This window comes from Harpia harpyja, chromosome 10 (assembly GCF_026419915.1).
Source record: "Harpia harpyja isolate bHarHar1 chromosome 10, bHarHar1 primary haplotype, whole genome shotgun sequence".
In the NCBI taxonomy this organism is placed as follows: Eukaryota; Metazoa; Chordata; class Aves; order Accipitriformes; family Accipitridae; genus Harpia; species Harpia harpyja.
The window spans coordinates 46211435-46220422 of record NC_068949.1 but is presented as its reverse complement, the minus strand read 5'-3'; the positions used below and the strand labels follow the sequence as shown (position 1 = coordinate 46220422).

The 8988-nt window shown below is 45.1% G+C and overlaps 1 protein-coding gene across 19 annotated transcripts in view; it reads right to left on the bottom strand.

Moving 5' to 3' along the window:
• Nucleotides 1-355: 355 nt before the first annotated feature.
• The window catches only part of JAKMIP3 (Janus kinase and microtubule interacting protein 3), a 91129-nt gene continuing 82496 nt past the window's right edge, over nucleotides 356-8988 (bottom strand). For 15 of the 19 annotated variants that reach the window (XM_052799434.1, XM_052799450.1, XM_052799451.1 and 12 more), the window contains 2 exons: nucleotides 5390-5965; nucleotides 356-2697 (listed from right to left, as the gene is read on the bottom strand). The gene's annotated coding sequence lies outside the window, so the exon portion shown is untranslated. The remainder of the gene's footprint in view (nucleotides 2698-5389; nucleotides 5966-8988) is intronic. The other 4 variants (XM_052799435.1, XM_052799443.1, XM_052799439.1 and 1 more) reach the window with 4 other exon arrangements.

The window sequence follows — 8988 nt, the reverse complement described above, 5'->3', positions numbered from 1 at the left end:
GCGGGGCCGGCTCCATCCTCTGCGGGAGGGCCGGTCCCCGGGGGGGGGGTCACACCGCCCCGCCCGGCCCTCGCTTCAGGCACCGGGTTCCCCTTCGCCTCGGCAGGCGCTGGGTGGGCTTGATCCCACCGGCGATGAAGCGATGAGAGGATGAGGAGGGTTACTACCGAGCTCAGCGGGAGGTAAGTGACCCTGCTGTGGGTTTGCAAGAGCGTACTGGATCGGTTTTTCAGGTGGAAGTTAAAAAACGGTCAAGAAATTACTGCATTGTAAAAGAAGCATCAGCAAAGTTACTGTAACCGATCGAAGGCTTCCTTCCTGCAACCGGGGAAAAGAACCAAAACAATTTACCGCATTCGAAGGTTTAAAACAGATCTTTTTATTAAAAGCTTACAATAATTTATGTATTTTACAAATGAATAGAAAGTCTCTCGATATATATCATATGAATCACAATACAAAAATATGTGTAAAATTCTGTAATTGATCAATCGAGCCCTATTTTAGGCCTGTCAATTACTGTTTCAGCACTGAACCAAACATTACGTATTTAGGGTACGGTCGTCAGGGTTATATTAGAGCGCACAAGCCACGGCACGCTGGCCATTGGAAAAAAACATTTTCTCTGGTTTACGTTTTGCATAAGTTTACAATAGTTCCTTTTTATAAAATGTACAATACATAAGTACAGGGTTTGATACACATATTCACAATACGATTTCCTGAGTCTAAACTAAATCCATTTCTGTGCTAACGCCCGCTGCCCATCGCGAGGTGGTGGCGGCATTCGGGGTGCAAAGGGAGCTGGCCTCCGTCCCCCCAGGGGGACCCCCGGGGGCATTTTCTCTTCACGGTCAGGAGTTTTGTTCCCAAGCTGTGTAAGGCACTCGAGGATACACTGAAGGCTACAGATATTACTAAAGCGGAATACTTTAAAGAATAGCCACAGTCCTCCAACAGCTTGAGCAAGAAGTACAGGCCTGAAACACACAACGCACGGCTGTCGACAAAGCAAGCTGCAGTTCCAATGGATTTCAGTTTAGACGTGTTGCTCTGCGCAGGCGGCAGCCGGCCCGTACCACGGCTGCGGGACGCGGGCAGGGAGCGTCCTGACCGCTTCGGTGCTCCTTCAGAAACTCTGCCTGTCTGAGCTAACGCGCCGACACACACAGAGCTAACGTTTCTCGCAGGCGAAACGTAGCGATCGTGCCGCATCAGTAACGCATCTCGTGATGCGCTTGGTTTATCTGGCCCCTGTTGTGTCGTTATTTGAAGGACATCTGGGGAATTTATAAAAGATGCTTACGGGTGAGAAACTAGAGTGGTTGGCAGCCCCTGACTTAGGGCTGCTGGCCCGAGGAGCCGGCGCTCGCCAGCCTGAGAACGGCTGGGGTCCCTCCCCGGGCTGCAAAGCCCACCTTTCCACTGCTGTGTTACACCTGCACCGAGGGACGGAGGGGCTGCAGGAAAAAGCCCCAGATCAGGGTGATGCCCACCCCTGCCACGGTCCTGTGGCTTTGAGACTGTGTTTTTAAAAGATGCGCACGACCCAGAGGTGAGAAGACAGCAAACGAGATCTGACACAGCTCGTCTCACAGATGAAGGGTGGCACTGTCTCCAGAACGGCTCTGTGCCACGGTCAAGGACTCATCGTACAAACTCATCGTACAAAACGCCAGTGGGATCAAACGCAAAGTGACTGAAAATTGAGTGGAGACCCTTATGTTGAAATTAAGGAGCACATTAATGTAACTTTCCTGTCTGTGCATTTGTAAGAAAAACAGTTTTGAAAACATTCTTGGAGCCATTTTTTTCTTTCCTATGTACATATCTTTTTACATATAAATATTAACATGTACATAAGCATAATCCCTTATTTACACGTGTACCTGTCCTGTACAGTTAGCTTTTCAATTAAAAAAAACATGATTAAGAAAGTCTAATTAATGGAAATGGAACTGAAATTCCAGACACATACACACCACGTGCAAAAGCACGGCCTGAGTAAACAGCGATGAAACGGATCCAAGCCACTTCCGAACGCACTCGTCGTCACCATTCCCAGTCCCCAGCAGTGCACCGGGTACCGCGCACATCCACACCCCAGCAGCTCCCGGACTCCCGTGCTCCCCCCGGGACGGCAGGGCTGCATCTTCAGGCCTTTCCCTTAAGGCGTTTCAGAGATGCCAGCACAGCACGTTCCTGCAGATTTCCAGCAAGAGTTCAGTAATGCCTTAGACTGCAGACAGTTACCTCAACTGTTGTTTGCAGTTCTTCCAACTAAATAAAATATTTTAAGACTTTAAGTATTTAAGTAGAACTCAGAATGGACACGTGTTTTAAGCATGAAATGCTAAAGTAAAAATGTAGCTCATCAATGTAACCCCACTATTGGTATTTCTGTCTGGTAGGATTGGAATTTGTTAAAATTACTTTTATAATATAATCATATGCTGATATCAAAATCCATAACCTTCGATTTAAAATGTCATATTACTTCAGTACAAATATAACGCTTTTCTGAACAATCTGTTTTCTTACATTTTTGTAGTTTAGCTCCCTTTGCTGTTTACACTGTCCGGTTTAAAACAGATGATTGACGTACAAGTATCTGGAGAGTTTTTAGAATTTCAGTATCAAGGGATTTTCTTCATAGCTTTATAAACTCAACACAAGTTTTGGAAGCGGTGCAGGTACCTACAAAATAAAATAAATATAAGGATTAACTACAACCAGGCTTCTCTCCAACACGCGATTTTTAGTCCCAAGCACTACAACATTTCCATTTCATGGGGTTTGCTAGATTGTGTTAAGTAGCTCTCAATTAAGTCTACAGCTGGAGTAGGCTTATCCAACTGCTGGTTTTTCTCTGAAAAAAAAAAGAATATAATTTATTGAATGTTAAATGTACTATTTTCTCTAGGCTGTACCATACATTGTATTATTCATTTTTCTTAAGCAATACTCCCGTGATAGTTTTCAGTTAACACTCAGGACATAATGATGATAATAATGAAAGATGCATTTAAAATTTGCCCCGTCTAGCTTCGCATAGCTTCTGAGGCCACCTTTCCTGAACACCACCTCCCGCAGCATCCTTCCCCTTCGGAGCATCCCACTGCTGCAAGGGAATTCCCAGGACATGGGAAGTGCTGTGGATTGGGACCCCGAAAGAGAGTGAGTGCATGAGCAGCGACCTGCAACATGCTGAGACACTGCCACTCTGCATTAAAGTCAGTAAATAGCAATCAGATGATTTGTTTGATAACTATTATTTACAAGGAGGGGTACAGATTATTCTCCTGTCAGAAACTAAAGGAAAGAAAGGCTAAGACAAGTCTAGCTAAATTTCTGAGCTGGCAAAGAGCTGGTAAAGAGAGAAGGCTGCCTAATTCGGTGGCAGAACATGCCCTCCAAGCAGAAACGATTCCCCTGCTCCATTTCCAAACCCAGGATTCAGCGGCCATCCCGTATGGATATACATCCCCGTATGTCGCCGGGATAGCGATAGATGCTAAATTCTACTGCCAGGCACGGGGGACATCAAAGCGACAATGTAGCAATATAAGCTACTTCAGAGAGAGTTGATCCCTACTGATAGTTTTACGTCAGTATAATAGGCAGAGAAAGGAGAGGACAAGTTAATAACCCACAGAGCCAAATTCCACCTCCTCAAGTGAGAGGAAAGATGGCACAAAAGGACATCAGGCCCTTGGGTGGGAAGGGTGGTTGCCTTCAAGCTGGTCCATCCCTTCGTCTGCTCTGTTCTTGGACCGTTCTTCATCGGTTTTTGCATTTAGCTATGAGACCAACATCAGACAGAAGGGCAATTTCTAGGGCAAAGCAGAATAGTTCAGCCAGTGAGCAGACAGGAAAAGCAGCCCCCATTCCCCATCCCTCCTCCCCCCAAACCTCACCCATAGGTACGCTGAACCCCCCCTGCCCAGCACAGCCTTCTTGCACTGTGTGGGGAATGAATTAACCCTTCCCAGCCCGCCCGGCTGCCCAGCCTGCAGGTCCCGCAGGTTGGGTGGCTCTTCCTCCCCTCCGCAGTTAGCCCTTCCCCGGCGGCCTCGAGACAGGGGCTACCCTGCTCGCATGTGGAAAAGAAAACCTCAAGAATTTTAATAAGCAATTCCTAACAAGACATGGAACTTAGAGAAATCAAGAGTAAGTAAGACTGAATTTTAAAGATGCCACTTTGTTTTATGCACGAGTATGTCCCTCCAAAGAGCAACCAGGTAGGCAGCGCCAGGGCAGGGTAAGGAAGTCACAACGAGTTTACATGAAGGCAAACAATGGTGCTGTGCGCTCACTGAAGATCATGTCCACTGCCATTTCAAATGTCACTTAAATGCTGTCTGGGGCACTGTCTGGAGGGCTGACGTTTGCTTATTTTAAAAGGAACACAGTTATCATTCTCTCACCATGCAATCTCCTGCCAAAGGGATTTTTTTTCAGAAAGCTGTAAAAATGGGACAAAAGAAGCATTTCAAAAATGGTAATGGAGGGATCTCTAATATTTGTGCACCTGAGCCTTCACTGCTTGTGAAAAACTGCAGCTTCACTGAAATAGAGCAATCCAGAAATGCAATTTGTCAAAGATTATGGATAAAATTTCATATGGAAAAGGAATGATTGCCTTCGTTAGCCTGTTATTGTTACGCACAGCCTCTTACCAAGGCTGCAATGGAAAGATAGATATATATATATATATATATATATATATGTTTCTTTCTTTATAAATGGTACTAAGGGGATTTGCTGGGAGTTTGTTTAAACACACCACCCTGAGCTGTAAATCCCATTTCGCATGCTCTTGCCTGTCGTATGGCCCTGGTAGGAAGTGAGGAGGCTGGCGGTTATGGATGAGACCATCCCCAGTGACGCTCAGCAGATGGACCATCTGCCCTCGCAGCCAACACTGACCCGCGCATTAGCAGCACAAGCGACCATATGGCTGAGAGAGGCAGACACCGTTAGCACTGGACGTGCATCTCTCACAGTTGCTGGGGAAAATAGGAGAAATGTTCAGGGAATAACAAAAAGGTAACTAAACCACATAGGCAGTAATTCAACTCACTAGAGTTAATACTTTATGATATATCACTCTGCTTACGTTAAGCAGAGTTGATAATCGGTTGAAACATGGGTGCAAGTTCAAATTGGCTGAAAATGTGAAATAATATTTGCTTGAGCACCCTAACAATGTGCAGCGAATGTCACCAGGAGGTGTGCTTCGTGGTGTGCCCAGTGTCACAGCTGGTAACCTCGGCGGCTGTCTCACTGAAAAGGCCAAAGACGCAGTGAATTTGGGGACTAAAATAGTCCTTTCTAGCCTGGGGGCATTCTGCTTAGGGCCGAATTGCCAGAAATTAGAAGAACGAACCTGAGCTGGTGGCTTCAGTCCCCAGCACCCGTCAGCTGAACACTTTTCGTGAGCCTGGGCTCGTACTGGTGCTGATCCCAGCCTGGTGCTGCACGGTGGCATTGCTGGCCGGTCCTTCAGGCACCCTGGGCACTGCAGGGAGGGCAAGAGATGCTGGAGGTGTTTCTAAAGCAGACCACCCCTCTCTCCCGACCAAGAGCCCGCAGGTACAAGCCTGAGGCTCTTGATCGTCTGCGAAACTTGAACATGCCTGGAACCCAGCTGCCCTCTGTGAGATGTAGGTGGGCCAATAAATCTGTCTCCTGGGACCCTTATCATACGCTATGGGAAACCACAGTTCCAGAGAGCCCTCGCACAAACGCTGCAGGCCTTGGGGCTGGATCCCACCCTCACCTGGGAAACCACAAGCTTTGTCACTCGTACCTGTGAATGCGAATGCTCTCCTGTCTTCCCAGTTATCATCCATGCTGAGAATACAAAAGTGGAATTTCATTTCCGTGTTAAGAAAAAATGGGCTAGGCTTGGCTTCCTCTTTGTTTTCCCTTTCCTTTCCCACTAGATCCACATGCAGTATCACTAAGAACAAAGTAATATGAGTAAATTTATGGCATATTCAGCCCCTGTCCTTATAAATGCAGATAACCCATTGGTAACTACTGCATGAGAGGGAGGAGGTCATAGAAAACAGGAGGATAAGAAATCATGAACAGAATGAAATACTGAGGGGCTTTATTTAACCATTTCAAACAGGAAAAAAAAAGTGGCCATTTAATTCAAATAAGTTCCACAGAATGGTGAACTTTGTATGTTGGGGAAGATGACAGGGCAGGTCCCTGGTGAGGAAGAGGGGACAACCCTTCTCTTTTCTTTTCCCCCTTTTTTTTTGTTTTGTTTTTTTTAATTTTTTTCTGGGGAGAAAGAGAAAACTCTACTAGTTGCAATGAAGTTACAGTGATTTACAGTAGCTAAAGATCAGGCTAATAATAGTTATGGATCTTTCAATGCTTACACAAATGACAGCTGCAACTGCAGCTTAGAAAAAGTGCACCTTATTTTTTAAGACCTTTTTTGCTAATATCTGACTGTGCAAGCCAGGTGAGTTGTTGAAGACCGCTCATGCAATTTCCCTAGTTTAATTCTCTACTGATTGAAAATGAGTCTCTGCAAAAATTCGGAAGCTTCTATAGGAACATCATCCTGCTTAAAGCTAAAATAAAATTTTAAGTGCATGCTGTGGGCAAAGCTAGGTGGCTATAAAAACTTCATTGTACCTTTTGCCCGCAGCATTCACCTGTGAGTGCAGCAGCGGCTGTGAGCACCCAGCACTCACGGTCTCCCCTCAGCAGAAAGCTTGACATGATGCTGCCCGACTCCTGCGGTGCAAAGAGTGGGACTGATCCTCACCTGCTGCAACCCGCCCCGCTCGCCCGCTGCTACACCCCGGGAGCCCCAGGCTCCCGCAGTCCCTGCCCTGTCTTTCCCCAGCCGTTTGCTCACCCTGCCAGCTGCCAGCCCAGCAATAAATACCAGGGAGCAGGACTGACTGCATTCAAGGCCACGTTCAAATGGCTTCTGTGGCACGAGTATCAGTCACCAGCTCCAAGAACCTCAAAAATCAGCAATTAACAATCTTTTTACTGTCCACTTAAAATTCTTAATTTTTATTTTGATTTTGGCATTTATGTATTAAGAGCAATTTTTGGAAGATGTCCCAGTGAATATGTTTATGGTGTATTTTGTTCCTGACCATACTGATTTGGAAAATTCTGGGTTTTTCCCCCCCCTTAAGATAGTCAAATATACCAACTGAAGGAAAGTTACCCGACGTTACCAATTTCTGTTGATAAACCTTGTGAACATATGCTACACAAAAGAACTATTCATGAGCATAAAAGCTTTCCAATTCATAAATATTTATAGGATTGGAATCTGAAACGCTGTTCCTGGGGCCCTGGGTCCCCCTGAAGCTTTTCAGCATCTTCACAGGATTGGGGCGAGCCTGGAGCCACGCTGCGTCAGGGCGGGTTGGGGATTTCAGGCGTCACCTCTCTAATGCGAGCTGCCTGCGCCAAGCCCTGACCTAGATTGGAGCGCAGAGCCCCCACCCTTCACCTCCCATCACTGGCGCTCGGCTGAGATTGTGACTAATGAGGGTAACAGCCAGTACGTCTCATTTTTAACCATTTCTGTTCACTTTTCTTCACAATTTTATGCCATAAACAGACCCACATGTGGGGCAAAGCTGGGTTTCTGGTATCAGCATCACAGTCATGAAGTGTAAGTGCAGAATGCCAGGGGCTCTCGCAGCGCAATTAGGCTTACCCATCTTTCTTTAATGGAAATAGGAGGAAACCTGACACAGATACGCTATAAACTACTTCTGCTACAGGACAAAATAGTGTTGATCCTTTGATGCTTAGTAGCAGGGTTTTAAAAAGCTGTTTCCTTCCATTACAAAGGATTTATTTGTGAAAAACTTTTGGAAATAAACTGGATGCTATTCTTTTTACACGCACACATATACATATATATGTGCATAGAAGAGGTCTATAGCATTTTCTTTTCATGTTGGATTTTGAAGCAGTGTGTAACAGAGAATGAGTAGGTTTATAATTAAAACTATTTGATGACTCCTATACGATCCAAAAAGCAGCATGTGACAGCGTGGCCTTGGTTCTTGTACTCCCACCAGAACAGGTTAAATTTACCTATTTTAATCATGCATTGTTTTGAGAATAACGGCTGATTCTGCACTGAAAACTAGTTGTTTTGCCCTTTAGAAACCTGGTTTACATTAATTGCTGGTATCATCCTCTAATTATTGGGGGTATTTCATTTGGGTAAGTGGTGCTTACGAGTGAATTTGTAATACATTTACATATACTTTTCATGTAATTGGTAAATGATGTTAGAATGCTTTTTAAAAAGACAAATCTATTAGAAGACAGTCATTATGGTATTGGAAAATATGGTACGATAGCTATAAAATATACTTACATGTTGTGTTATATATAAAATACTAGATAATATCATTATTTGTTACATACCCAGGAAACATAAATAGCATCAATTTGTTTTCCAGCTAAAGAATTTAAAATATTTGTCTTCTATATTTGCAGTAATGTGGATTTTAAAAACTTTATTAGCACTTAACCCTTACAGAAATCTCTATTTGTAACATACAAGCAGTAATTCTATGGCTGGAATCCCTCATGTAGCATATGCATCTACCTGCTGCTGCGGCTGGAAGGGCTGAAAAGGCCATGAGGAAATAAAGCCTTTAGCTGGGAGCGTCTCCAGGGGCAGCTGGGGATCAGGAATTTCATATTTGGGGGACTCCTGTGAAAACTGCAGACAAAGAAGCCATTCAGCTCCACTCAGCCTAGTCAAGTTGTTAGTAATGGATTTTTTTGTACTTTCAAAATTAATTTGCAGGAAATGGAGCCTTTTGACGGCAGCAACAGGCAATGCCAGAGCTGAGTGTGCCTGCCTTGGCTGCTGGGAGAGGCAGGTTGGCACCTGCTCAAGCATCCATCCCTGTCCAGATCCGTTCACAAGCAGGTATTGCAATGGTCCCTTCCCCTGCGTTAGGAGAACGT